At 32.1% G+C, this 14,461-nt stretch overlaps 1 non-coding gene across 1 annotated transcript; it reads left to right on the top strand.

Moving 5' to 3' along the window:
* Positions 1-13,861: 13,861 nt before the first annotated feature.
* LOC126026762 (U6 spliceosomal RNA) lies at positions 13,862-13,968 on the top strand. The gene has a single exon (XR_007501983.1). It is a non-coding gene; the product is annotated as a U6 spliceosomal RNA (small nuclear RNA).
* Positions 13,969-14,461: the final 493 nt, after the last annotated feature.

The raw sequence follows: 14,461 nt of genomic DNA, 5'->3' as shown, positions 1-14,461 counted from the left end.
TTTTCTTCTTTCTTCACCAAGGCCTACACTGATATTATTTGCCTCTAGTATTTTCTTGCTATACTGTCCATAGGTTGTCATAATTTCTCATTATGTAAAAGGAATAATTTTTGTTATCATTGATTTTCACTACAATGCAGTCTTATTTAGAAGCATCATGTTCATTTTCCAAATATTAGAACTTTTTTCATCTTCTTGATAAGGTTCACGTCAATCTCCAAAGTATTATGTTCAAATAAATTGCTTGGTAAAATTTATATTTTGTGACTATGTGTGTATTAAAAATTATATGTTGTCTATCCTGAACAATATTTTATGTGCTAAAATCCAACCAATGTGTTTTCATCTTTTTTGAGTCTCAAGATCTCTGTAAATGTCAATTCCAGTTCTCCTTAAATGTCAATTTTCATTTTTCCAATTCCTCCTTTAGGGATCTTGTTTCTTTAACTATATTCTGTTTGTAATATCTATTGTTGCACCAAGTTTGTCTAAAATCAATGAGAGTCACCAAGTCAGATTGGAAAGAGAAAAAAATGCCTTATTTTTTTTTCCACATACTGTGTCGATAATCAGAGCCTCAAGCATAGAAGCTTCAACACAAATTTAAGACTGCCAGTCAAATTTATACCCCAAAATGCATCCTATCCTACAGTAAAAAAAAAACATCAATAAAAACATTCAAGGTGAACTGAAATCTGTAGTTACATAGAGCAATGTCCATATTGAATAGGAACAAGATACTGTTAAGAGATATGGTTGAGTGGGGAGGGAATGATTCCTTTTACACTGCCAGAATCCACTTGTTTTAAGAACCAGTTCAGGAACTTACAACAGAAGTCCAGCGGCTACAGAGTAAGCACATAATTTTAGAGTGAGCAGAGATGGCTGCTTGTAAATCTCAGGGACAAGCTTTCAAATCTTTGTTTGGCCCAAGAGTATTCATTGTGTGGCTGAAGGTTTCTTTATCCATGTAATGTTATTACTGTTTTTGAAAAATAGAATGCTGAAATCTCTCCCTCTTACTGTACTTTAACAATGAGTGTTTGAATTCTGTAACTAACCTTTGGAAATTTCTCTCTCCTTATTTTATGCACATTTTTTGTTAGTCATCAATCAATGTTAGGCCCTCTGGTCTACTGATTCCTTAACTTAGCAATTTTCCCTAAATGGTATTAAATTCATTAGCTTGAATATTATTTTTGTCTGACATATGTATAACTGTCTATCCTCCTCTTTCTGATTACTGTGAGATTGTATAATAGTTTTCCTTCATTTTAGTATGAACCTATGTTTATCTTGCTAATTCAAGTCCATTTCCTATAAGCAGCAGAAGGTTGGTTTTTGTTTTCTGAGTCATCCAGCCACTCTATGCTTTTATTATTATTTCATGGGGAATTCAGTTCATTGACATTCAAAGAGACCATTGATATAGAGGAATGTATTGCCATTTTTCTATGTGAGATTTGTTTGTTTCTATAATTGGCCATTTTCTCTTTATAGGCTGCCTTTCAGTGATTCTTGCAGGATTAGTCTAACTGTAGGAAATGTTGCCAACTCTTATTTTTCTGAGAATGTTTTATCCCACCCTCAAATCTAAATGACAGCTTTCTGGGATAATGGACTCTAGGTTAAAGATATTTGTAATTCAATATTTTGAAATTTTTCCATTTAGTTCATGCCCTCTCCCCTGCCTTCCTCTATGGCAGACATTTTTCTACAGTCTTTGTCTTTTGTTCTTGCTCTCTCTCTTTCTAAATTATGTTTAGGCACTGTAGTTTGCAATACTGGTACTGAAGGATGAAATGGAACAAAAGGAGAGGGATAGAAATAGGATGATCAAATTAATGTTGGGGATGTTAAAAAGATAGCATGGTAAAAATACCCAAACACAAAAGAGACAAAGAAGGATAGGTCCATGGTAGAAAGCTGGCCACAAGAATGAAAGATGCAGTTAAGGCAGAGAAGAGACCACTATTACAATGGTAATTGGAAATATATAACTTTATAAAAGAATTAGGTATTAAAAGGAGATAAAGTGATTTGTATCTCTCTTTGATGCTTAAAGTTGTCTGTCTTTGGCCTTTGTCATTTTGACTATAATATGTTTGGATGTTCACCTTAAGACTGTTCTTTTTTGCGAGGGTACTCTTTTGTTCTTTTAATTCGATGAGGAAAATAGAACCTTTATCACGCTACCCCACCTAAGGATGGGAGAGGCAGGAGAGGCAGGCCTCTCTCTATTCACAGTCTGCAAAACTACACACAAAAATGCTGATTATCTTAAAATGTTTGCTTTTGTTTCTGATTTTGTCTCAAAAAAACTTTAATTTGGAACCTAGCTCCCCTACTAAGTTATATCTTTTCATTAGAATACTCCAAGGAGTGGGATGAATATTTTTAAGGTATTGCACTTTGAATAAATCATTTTGTGTAGGGAGATGTTCATTTCAAGTCTATAAAATATTCTCAGTATTTCTATTTAAATATGATGTCAATTGATACTACAGCAAAAATTATGAAAATACATGTGTTAACATATTAGAAAAGTAGCACAATAAGAACATAAATTTATAAAAATTTAACATTTCCACAAAACACATAATAACCAATTGCCTTTTTTATTCTACTTCTGTACATCTGAATCTGCTTAAAAACCCAATAATGTTATAGTTGTATCTATAAACAAAATACTTTCTACTTACTTAGGCTAGATTATATTTCACTGTTTGTGCTACAATTTTTTTATTCTTTTTGTTTTGTTTTGTTTTGGCAGGCTTGGGGGACCATATGGGATGCCAGGATTCTAACCACCATCCATCTGCATGCAAGGCAAATGCCTTAACTTCATGCTATCTCTCTGGCCCATGTTTATTTTTTATACTTTATTTGAAACTTAATGCTTATATGAATTAAGTATTATAATATTGTTGTTACAAGCACAGATGTATGATCTCTCACTGTGAGTGTATTAATTAATTTGTGTACATTGAACCTGTACTTCTAAAAGTCCTGAAATTTACCATTTCATTAGTCTGTTAAACTGAAAATATTGAAATATATATATATACATATATATATATGTGTGTGTGTGTGTGTGTGTGTGTGTGTGTGTGTGTGTGTGTACCTTGTCATATCCAAAGAGGAATACTTTTAGATTTTCCTCCTTAAAAAAATAAAATCATTCTTTTGGGTATTTTATACTATAGATGTCTTTTATACACTGATTAAAGCTTTCTTTAATTACATTTCAACGAGATCTTTAATTTTGTTTTTGTTTTGTGTTATTTTGGTTGTTGGACCATAACTAGCAGCTTCTGAGGAACTCTCAGTTCTGCTCAGAGTTTGCTTTTGGCAATAATCAGGGACCATGGCTTGAAAGGGATTGAAATCAGGTTTTCTCCATGCAAAGCATGTATTCATTGCATTGAGCTAATAGAAGTAGTTTTCCAATATTGAAATAATAATATGTATTTTCCTCATTCTAATTATATTTGAATTGTTCTAATTGATTTTTGAATACTAGGCTATCTCTACATTATTGATATAAATTCCACTTTCATGTGTATAAAATCATTTTTATAGATTTCTAGATAACTAGCATTTTAAAAAATAAATTTTATTTGCTTTCATAAACAATATTGATCTTTAGTCTTTTATTTTTACAACATTTATATGAGATTTTAATATAAAAACCTTCCTTAGAGCTATTTTATCCATTATTTTGAAATTCCTAGCCAATTTTGTTGAATGATCTTTTATTTCTCAATTTTCTAAGTTTCTACTATATTCATTCTAAAGCTCTCTTAGGTGTGTACATGTTTAAGATTTTTTAACTTTCACTCTGCAGTGACATCTCAATTGTCACAATACACTTTTCTTTAGAAATATTGATATCAAATTTATTTTATTGTAATATACTTATAATATGAAATGTTTTATTTAAACTTAGTAACTTAGTGAACTCACTTCAGATTTATTTTATGATGGATATACGCATATGTTTTTGTGCTATTTCTTTCCCTTTTTATTTTTTGGGACACCCAGTAGGTCTTAAGGATTATTCCTGTCTCTGTACTGAGGGATTACTCCTAGTGAGCTTTTAGGATCAACTGGGATGTTGGTGATCAATCCATGTCTGCAACATGGAGACAAAAGATCTAGCTGCTAGATCCCATTTGCTAATTGGCATGTTTGACTAATGTATTTGCACCGATAGAGAGCAGGGATTAAAATGTTATTTTAATCTATTCTGAAAATAACAGCAATGTATTATCTTCATACAGTGATTTCCATCAAGTATTACTATAGTTGATATATATTTGGAATTGATGACTGGTTTTAATATGACATTGTTTTTTTCCATAATATTTGATTGCTGCTTTTTTATTATGTGAATAATATCTCACACAAGTCAGATATTTATCATTACAATTTCTCTTCCACTTCCTCATTATTCTTTAATTTATGTTTATGTAGATAACAGGTCAAGTGAGATAATTATATGTAGATTATTATATTAATTTAAAGTTTTAATTATAGTATAGAGAAGAGGTTTATTATGATATTAAGTTAATGACATTGATATACAAAGTTGCTTTACACAAACACTATAATGTTCCATAACCTTTCACACCTATTCAATGTTACCTCGGAGGTGAACTCCCACTCCCTCTATTTAGTCTCTCATTATTTAATTAAAACTTACAAATCATCAACCTTACAAATTATAATGAAAATTGGTGGTGAAACTTGAAAGACTCCTCTCCTTAAACTCATAAATGCTTTCAATGCTTTCAGTTGGGTGGGGGGGCATTAAGACTGATGTTAATTTGTATTTGTTGTAAATTGTCATTATATTTTGTTTTGTCATTGTTTTTTTGTTTTTTTTTTGTCTGGGTTTTTTGTTTGTTTGTTTGTTTTGGGGCCACACCAGTTGAAGCTCAGGTGTTACTCCTGGCTATGTGCTCAGACTTGGGAACATATGGGATGCCAGGAATTAAACTGAGGTCTTTCCTGGGTTAGTCATGTGCAAGGCAAATGCCCTCCTGCTTCGCTATTGCTCCAGCCCCTGTCATTGTTATCTTGAGGATTGTTCTTGTTCTGCCAATTTTTGTTGATAATTTTTGTCATAACTAAATATTGAATTTTGTTAAAGACTTATCAACATCAATTGATATTATTATATGACTTCTAGTTTTTGTTGTTATAGTGTATTACTCTTATTTGTTTATTTTGATTTATCTTGCATCACTGCATTGAATCTTAATTAAGATTGTGATGTGTTTAATACTTCAAGTGAATTGTTTATTCTATTCAGTAAGATTTTGTGACAAGTTTTGCATCAAAATTTATTAGGGATATAGTTTGTTAATTTTATTATTTTCTTTCTGCTTTAATGTTGAGGTGATACTAGCTTTTTAGAAGGTATTAGAAAGTATTGGTATTTTTATATATTTCTTAGAAATATCTCATTTTTGATTTGCATCTCTCTGATGAATAGTGGTGTGGAACAATTGTGCCTCAAAAATCAAGTATTTTTGGATAAACAAATAAATTATGAAAGACACATATAAAAATTTAAAAAAACACTGCTTCAAGAAATAAAAGAGGGCAGAATGAAATGGAGGCACATACCCTCCTCATGGACCAGGATGATTAAAATGATATAAAATCCTTAAAATGGCAATATTTCTCAAAGCATTGTAAAGATTTAATGCAATCCCTATGAAATACCCATGACATTTTTCAAATAAGTGGATTAGGTGCTTCTAAAATTCATATAGAGAAATAAAGGCCCATGCATATCTAAAGAAATTCTTAGAAAAAAGATGATTGGACAAATACTTTCCCCAAATTTAAATTGTACTATAAAGCAGTAGTCATTAAAACAATATGGTTCTAGAATAAAGATGGAATCTCAGATTAATGAAATAGACTTGAATATTCAGTAATAAAGGGACAGATTTACAAGAAATAATCATTGATAAACAAACAAAAATACAAAGTGGAGTAATGAAAGCTTCTTCAAAAAGTGGTTCAGAAAATTGGCCAAATACATGCAAAAAATGAAAACAGACCTCTTTAATTCCATGCAGAAAGGTCAAATCAAAATTCATTGAAGATCTTGATATCAGAGCTGAATGAGTAGTCAAAATAAAGGAAAATGTAGGCAAAATGTTACATGACATTGAAGTTAAAGGCATATTCAAGGATGAAACACCACTGGCCAACCAAAAGGAAACAAAGATAAACAAAGGGAGGACATTAAACTGAGAAGCTTCTGTACCTCAAAAGAAACACTGACTAGGACACAAAGGCTATCTACGGAATGGAAGAAACTCTTAACCCAATACCCATTATACAAGAGGTTAATGTCAAAGTTATACAAAGCACTGTTTCTACAAGAAACTCATCTAACCCCATCCAAAAATATGGTAAAGAAGGGACAAACATTTTCTCAAAGAAGTAATACAGGTGGTCAAGAGACACATAAAAATATCCACTATTTTCAATATAAAATGACACATGCAAGAATAGAAAAAGATTAAGTACAATGATATTTTAGACTTACATATAATTCTTTTATTTTAGAGGGTAGACCCAAAGTTCTGAGGAAACATTCCTGAATCTATGCGGAGGGGCTATGCCTAAAAATCAAACTATTTTTGGCTATACATGCATGTGAGGCAGCTTGTTAATCCTCATGCTATCTCTTTGATAGAGATAACTATTCTCCACTCTATAATTTCAAAATAAAAATAAAGTATCAAAATTATTAGTATGTTCTCTGTCTAGTTTACAATAATTCTCATACTCTAGTTGATAACTATCTGGAAGAATTTTATCCTCTTTTTATTTGTACTTGGCATACTCTTGGAACATTAACCTACAGGAATATTTTAAGACATTTTAGGGGCTATTAATATTTGAAAATAGTTAGTGGCCAGAGAGATAAAATCGAGGTAGGGTGTTTGCCTTGCATGCAGAAGGATGGTGGTTTGAATCCCAGTATCCCATATGGTCCCCCTCCACCCATGCACCCACCCACACACACACACACCAGCATGCCAGGAGTGATTTCTGAGTGTATAGCCTAAAGTAACCCTGAGCGCTGCTGGGTTTGACCCAAAAGAACAAAAAAATAATTTTTTGGAAATAGTGGAGCTGCTTATCAAATGCATGTAGCTTTTTTAGATGCCTAAAGTAGACCTAAAGTAGACTAAAGGATGACCAATTGAAATCTATCAGCTGATGAGTTTTATTAGCCAGCTTTCTATTATAACTGCTGAGATTCATAATTTTTAACATGAAAGTACATTCCCTTTCATTGACTAGATAAGTCTCTTCTATTTCTGAAAAGAGACAACTACCACAAGTCACTTAATGCTTTGAGACTCCTGCCAAAAAGTGACATGTAGGATACCAATTTCAACAGCATGAGGGATGTGAGAAATAGTTACAACTGATTTTTTGTCCTAGTACTTCTTTGAAATTGAAGGTATAATAATTCAGATTCAGACTCAAAGGCTAATTGGAAGGCAAATGTTCCAAAATATTAATGACTTTTTTTTTTACCAGGATTAAATGTATAGTTAAGAGAAGGAAATAGAACACTGGACTAATTTTAAGCACCTGTTATCTGTCACAAAATGCTAGCTATTAAGTAGAATATTACAACTAAAATACAGTGAGTGATTTTTTTATTTTTCTCTCAATTCTATTCTGCCTCATGCTTTGGAATTCTGAAAACATATGTTTATTTAGAATTGCAACTTCCTCTATATTTAATCGTAGATGTGAATTTTTGATTATAGTTACATTTAAAACTATATTGACCAAGAAATACACAAGCCATTAATTATCCTTATTGCTCTCAAGTTCTTAAAATAGTGCGGTCACTGTTCTAAGGTGTAGTGATTTTATACTCAAATGTTTAAGGTCATTTTTATAAAATGATAGCATGTTAAATATTTCACTCCAGCTTCTCTCTATTTTTTTAATCAAATTCTCACACAATTGGTCCTTCAATAGGTAATTTTGGCCTCAAATGAATGAACAGGTGGCCCAGTGGTAAGAAGCCATGTGGGTGTTAATATGGCATCACTTTTTGCATAAAATGGCCAAGCTTTCTCCCAAATTCAGGCTGCCAATCTACTTAGCTGGCACCTGTAATATAAACTGTCACAGTATTTTGAGAGAAGGCGTTTTGCCATCATAACAGATGGCTACCAATATTGACAGCCAAGTGATCATGTATGTACATTATTGTGAGTGTTGGAGGCAAGCTGTTCAGTTAAGAAGGTCAAAAAGCTCTCTGTCCAAAACTTCCTCAATTAATGTTAAGTGGAATAGCTCTCTGTTCATCGTGCCTTATCTGTTATCTTACTTACCTCTTGTACAATTTCAGAGGTCTGCCAGTGAGATTTTAAAGTTGTAACTTATTTATGTGAATATTCAAAAACTTACATAATTTTTCAATAACAAAATCGTATACACATATTGTAAATGTTATGTTGGTAAACACCTAATGTCTAATATTCTTCTTATAAAACAAGTGTAATAGTACAATAATACTCTTGCCTTCTACACAGCTGAAGCCGGGTCAATCCCCACTGTAGGAATCCAACCCCATGGGTTTTCTGCCATAAGCTTCTCTTTCCCCTTTAACTGAAGCTTGTCAGTTAACAGGCTTGATCCCTGCTTGCCTAACTGCTTGTTGGTCTTACTCTTTCTATTGCTGCTGTTGTTCTGGATTGTGATATCTCTCTTTCTCTCTCTCTTTATCTTTCTCCCTCTCTTTCCCTCTTTCTCTTTCTCTCTTTTCCACTCTCTTTATCACTTTCTCTCTCTCCCCTCTCCCTCTTCTATCTGTGGACTCATTAAGCTTTGCTTGGCCTTCAAGATCTCACCCTCTCTGTCTCTTGCTCTCAGTCTCAGACTCTTTTTTACCAGGGGATATGTTGAGGATGGATTTATCCCCAACCCCTACCACCACACGTGGTGTCTAGAACCCCACAAAAGTGATGCTAATCTCAGAGCCAGGAGTAATCCCTGAGCTCTACTGATTGTGATGCCCAAAACAAAAAAACAAACATTTCATTAGACACAGTGATCTGTGATCTGTGTCTAATGAACTGGTAATGATGGTTAATAATATTTGTGCCTAGAGTATTCCAGCACAAGTTTCTCTAGAGTATCCTCTACCTATGCCTTCTACACTTCACCCCTACCCACCACAGTGGTAAATTCAGTCCTGTAGATTCAGTCCTATATAACAGAGTGTAGAACACTCTGTTGTATTTGGCCAGTTTTTAACTCATCCTACATTTCTTTATATACTCACAATATTTTTTAAATCAGAAGGGGAACTTATTCCAGAAAATCTAACTAGTAGTAAGAAATCTAACAATTTCTTACAAAAATTGTATTCATTACGGGCCTGAGTATAGCACACCCATAGGGCGTTTGCCTTGCATGCGGCTGATCAAGGATGAACCTGGTACGATCCTCAGCTTCCCATATGGTCCCCAAAGCTAGGAACAATTTCTGATGGGACCGGAGAGATAGCACAGCGGTGTTTGCCTTGCAAGCAGCCGATCCAGGACCAAAGGTGGTTGGTTCGAATCCCGGTGTCCCATATGGTCCCCCATGCCTGCCAGGAGCTATTTCTGAGCAGAGAACCAGGAGTAACCCCTGAGCACCCCGGGTGTGTGGCCCAAAAAAACCAAAAAAACCAAAAAAACCAAAAAAAAAAAAAACAATTTCTGAGCACATAGCCAGGAGTAACTACTGAGTAAACAGGAGTAACCGGATATGGCCCAAACCCCCCAAAAAATTATTCATTAATTTATCATCTGATTAATGTTAAAATCAAATTCATAATATTAAACAATATTACACTAATGTCAGCTCTTGATTTCAAATTATACCAATTGTCATTGTCACTTTCCAATCTAGTAATTTTAACTTCTAGATTTTGTCACTAACATTTATTGTGCATTTAATTTTATTCAATCAAGATAAAATTGGAGTGAGAACTGAAGAGGAAACCATATTGGCTCACAAATTATTTCTGCTTTTTAGTATTTTAAACCAAAATATATATTTTAGTGATGGAAAAATATGCTTGAAAGTCTACCTTAGTAATAAACTTAATAAAATTTCAGAAGATAAATAGTAGTCACTCTAGGAAACTGGTCTGTACAAAGTAGAAATTGGAAAAAAAGACTTATCATTTTATTAGTAGAAGTGAAAGGTGGTTATTTTTCAGGAAAGCTTCATCACAGTCAATTTATAACAGAGAAAATGTAGAAACTCTCCCATAATTGATATCATATTCATAATGTTTATTCTTGTCATACTTTGGAGGTATACAATATACATGATCTTTGACTTTTTGTTAGACGCTCAATATAAATACATATGCATGTGGGAAAAATGAGTCTCCTAGTTCATCCTTTTTAAGTGGGGATCCCTATGACATTTGAAGGGTATTGGAGCTTAAAATCACATGAACAGAGGTCATGGCACAAAATTGAGGACTATGCGATAGTTATGAGATAAATAAACCAGAAATAAACAACATCATAAAAATGCCAGAGTCAGAAAAAGGTTGATGAACACTAGCATAATTATATGATAATAATATAGTAAAATACATTTGAATATGATATCATAACAATCACAACCAAATAAAATACTGAGTTTTTATAGGTACTATGCCAATTATTTTATACTCATTGCTGAATTTAGCACTCATAGAAAGCTAATAGCATAAGAAACAGCATAGTAAAACTATTAACTCAAATTCTCCATAAATAAAAGGATAAACTTTGACTCAAACTCTAGGCTGCATTTAGTTTCTTTTTTTAAGCATTTTATGTTTTCTAAAATTGAAAAAGATATTCAAAACTAAATAAATACAATTATGTTAAATTAATAATATCTGAAATATACAAAAGAAATGTTATACCTCAATTTTGATCATAAATTTGTTTCTTCTTACTTTCGATTCTTTTTCTAGAGCTGATTTTGACATTTATAAAATATGTCTGTTTATGTAAGTAGCTATCATTCCCCCTGTTAAATGCTTCAATACTTGAAGGGCATATGAGGTGATATTTCTGAACTGTGTTTTAGAATTTTCTCTGTCTTAATTCTCTTTTAGTCTGAATAAATATTTTATGAATGTTAGATTATTTTTATAGGGGAGACTAAGGTGTGTGTCTGACAACTTTCATATAAAAAGTTGATTTTATGTCTAGTTAAATTTGTAGGACTTTTGAATTATTTTTTTGGATTCCTGCCTATACCTAACTGTGATTTCACTCTACACGGGTAGTATTTTTCAGAGTCCTTCCTTCCATGTAAACTACTCATTTTGAAATATTGAATAATTTTAACAAAGTAAGTTAGTAAATTACTAAAAAATAAGTAATTAGTAAATTAGGTGGATAGGGTTAAAATTGTACAATTCAATAAAATACAATGAGTGCAATAAAAGTGTTAAATTGACAATGCTATTTTTGAGTGTAAATTTTGTTTTAAGGTTTCTTTAAAATTGCAAATATAGCATGCAATTATTTATCAACATCAATGATAAAATTTAGTGTTATTGAAGAAATATCAATATGATTATATTTTGTTCTTTCACCTTAAACTTGAATTTAAGCAATTTTTGCCAAAGAAAATATTTTTTGTTCTAAGTGGATGAGTTTAATGTTTCCTAATATATAATGGTTAAATATTTATTTGTTTGACATGTAGGATGAGTTCATTTTTCCTTAGTCTGATCTCTACTCTAATGCAACATTACTATGTAACATTTATAATTTTTTTTTTTTTTTGGTTTTTGGGCCACACCCGGTAACGCTCAGGGGTTATTCCTGGCTATGCGCTCAGAAGTTGCTCCTGGCTTGGGGGACCATATGGGACACCGGGGGATCGAACCGCGGTCTGTCCAAGGCTAGCACAGGCAAGGCAGGCGCACCTTACCTTTAGCGCCACTGCCTGGCCCCATAACATTTATAATTTTAAATTCTATCTCTTTGGTAGAATTTTAAAAACACATTTCTTTCCACTTTACAAACCAAAATTGACTTTCTCAAGGATCAGAAATCTATCTTTATGAAGTGTAATTATTAATAGAGTCTCAATTTTCAGTCTTTAATGGAGGGTACACATTCAAAATAAATTGGAGTCTTGTTTTCAGATTATCTTCTGTTGCTAAAGGTAGGAGAAATTTGATATTTCCTTTAGGTAAAACCAATTAACCACCCAGATGGCCTAATAACCAAGAAAACCATTTACAACTCAAGAATACATGAACGTGCAAGCTCCATTCCCTTGATCATCCTCCCCACCCAAAGTCCTCCAATATTTTTCTACTAGTTTATTGGTACTTAAAACCCTTGTCTTTAATTTCAGTGAACCTGCGTAAAGACTTGGTTTTTATGTTCTCCTCAATTCTTAGTAATAGATTTTTATAAAAAAAACTTTTGTTTATACATCTTGTTCTCATTAACATGTAACAGAGCAGCATTAATACATTTATTTAAATTTTTACTCACAGTAAATGGCATTATTTTTTCTCATTTCTCTAACATATTAATTACTACTAATAAGAGATTTCTGATTTGAGATTTTTTTTACTCTTATGATCACAAAAAACTTTGGACAATATAAATTTTCTACCAAAGCAAACACATGTTTTTTTGAAATCATGTGTATTGAGTTATTTTTAAATTCATCACCATAGTAATTATCTATTTAACATAATTTCCCATATTACAAAGCTAAACCTTAAATTAATAACTATAATATAATGCTCCTCAAAGTATGCCTGTATCCTAGTTATTTAAAGAGAGATAGATATGCTGAATTTCAGACCCCACTAAAGAACTAATGACCCAGAATATGCAATTTCATAAAAATAACCTGGTGATTCATATGCACATTGAAACTTTGAAGGCTCTTTATTATTGATTGAGATTAGTCAACTCAATGTTATCTGCAATGAAATTTGAAGAATTTTTGCCAATAACTTATAATATGCAAAATATATGGTATCAAAAAATCTTAAAAATAAAATATGTACTCTTCTCATTATGATTAGGAAGTAGTGTGAAATGGCACTAGAATTTAAGAAGTAAAGTAAGTAATGTTTATATACAAATAGACATTAAACTATATTTTCAATATTGTACACTATTCTATATAAATTTGTTTATAAAATAAAGTAAAGTTAACCATAGAATGGAAGGCTTGAAATGGTTCCTAAATTTTATTACAGTGATGAACAATACTGTCTATATAGTATTATGTACTGAAGCTTTAACAAACCTTTTAAGTTTTGTCATAGTTTTGTGAAAGTATAAAACCACTGGCATTTTTTATTATTTTCCAAGATTGCTTTAAGTTTTGCATATCTAAATAAATTGTAGAATACAATTTTTAAAAAGCAGTTGGGATTTTGTTGAGACTGAATTGAATCTTTAGATTAAGTTGGAACATGATAGCAATTTAATAAAGAATGTTTATCTTACATAAACAAAAATTACATCTCTATGTATTTATCTTTCAAATTATATTTTAAGTAACTTTAATTTCCATAGTTTTTAACATTTTTTTCTTAGCACAACATAAGACTTAAGCAATTTCTTGAGTATTTCTCATATTCACCTAGGATATTTTTATAGAACCACACGGTGATGTTGAGGGGTTTGAGGCCTCCTATTGATAGATGATCTGACAGTGTAGGAATAGTAGTTGTGAGTCACAATAGTCACACCTGACCTTAGTTGGATTCTACCAAGATAACATATATTGGTTTGGGACCCTGCCTTTTTAGAAATCAAACTCAGTGCTTGCTTTGGCAGCTCATATACTAAAATTGAAATGATACAGAGAAGATTAGCATGGCTCCTGCGCAGGGATGACATGGAAATTTGTGAAGCATTTCATATTTAAAAAAAAAATTAAACTCAGAGATTGATAATTAAATATAACTTCAACTTTATAAGTAACTTTTATTCTCTTTCTGGTTTTGATTTGGGATATTTCCTACTCTACATCCATCAGGAACACTTCTCGTAATTGAACAATATGAATTTTCTTCCAAAATAAAGCTAGTTTTTCATTGAAATGTGAAATTGAGCTATTTGTAGACCTTACATTATCTATTTAATCTAAGTATGCTAAGCATGTTCTCAGTTACTTGAGTCATTTCCCTATTTCTAAAAGTTTGTTTGTTTGTTTGTTTGTTTTGAGATTTGTTCTGGGCTTACTCCTGGATCTGAACTCAAAGATCACTGCTGTGGTGCTTTGGAAAAGTGGATGGAGATAGAGATGCCAGGGATCAAACCTAGATCAGCTACAAGCAAGGAAAGTAACTTACTTACAAACTCTCTCCAGATGTTCTAGATCATTATTTACTGATTTTGCTTTGGGGGAGGGGGGCCCA

This window comes from Suncus etruscus, chromosome 13 (genome assembly GCF_024139225.1).
Source record: "Suncus etruscus isolate mSunEtr1 chromosome 13, mSunEtr1.pri.cur, whole genome shotgun sequence".
Lineage (NCBI taxonomy): Eukaryota > Metazoa > Chordata > Mammalia > Eulipotyphla > Soricidae > Suncus > Suncus etruscus.
This window is presented reverse-complemented; position numbering and strand designations above follow the sequence as displayed.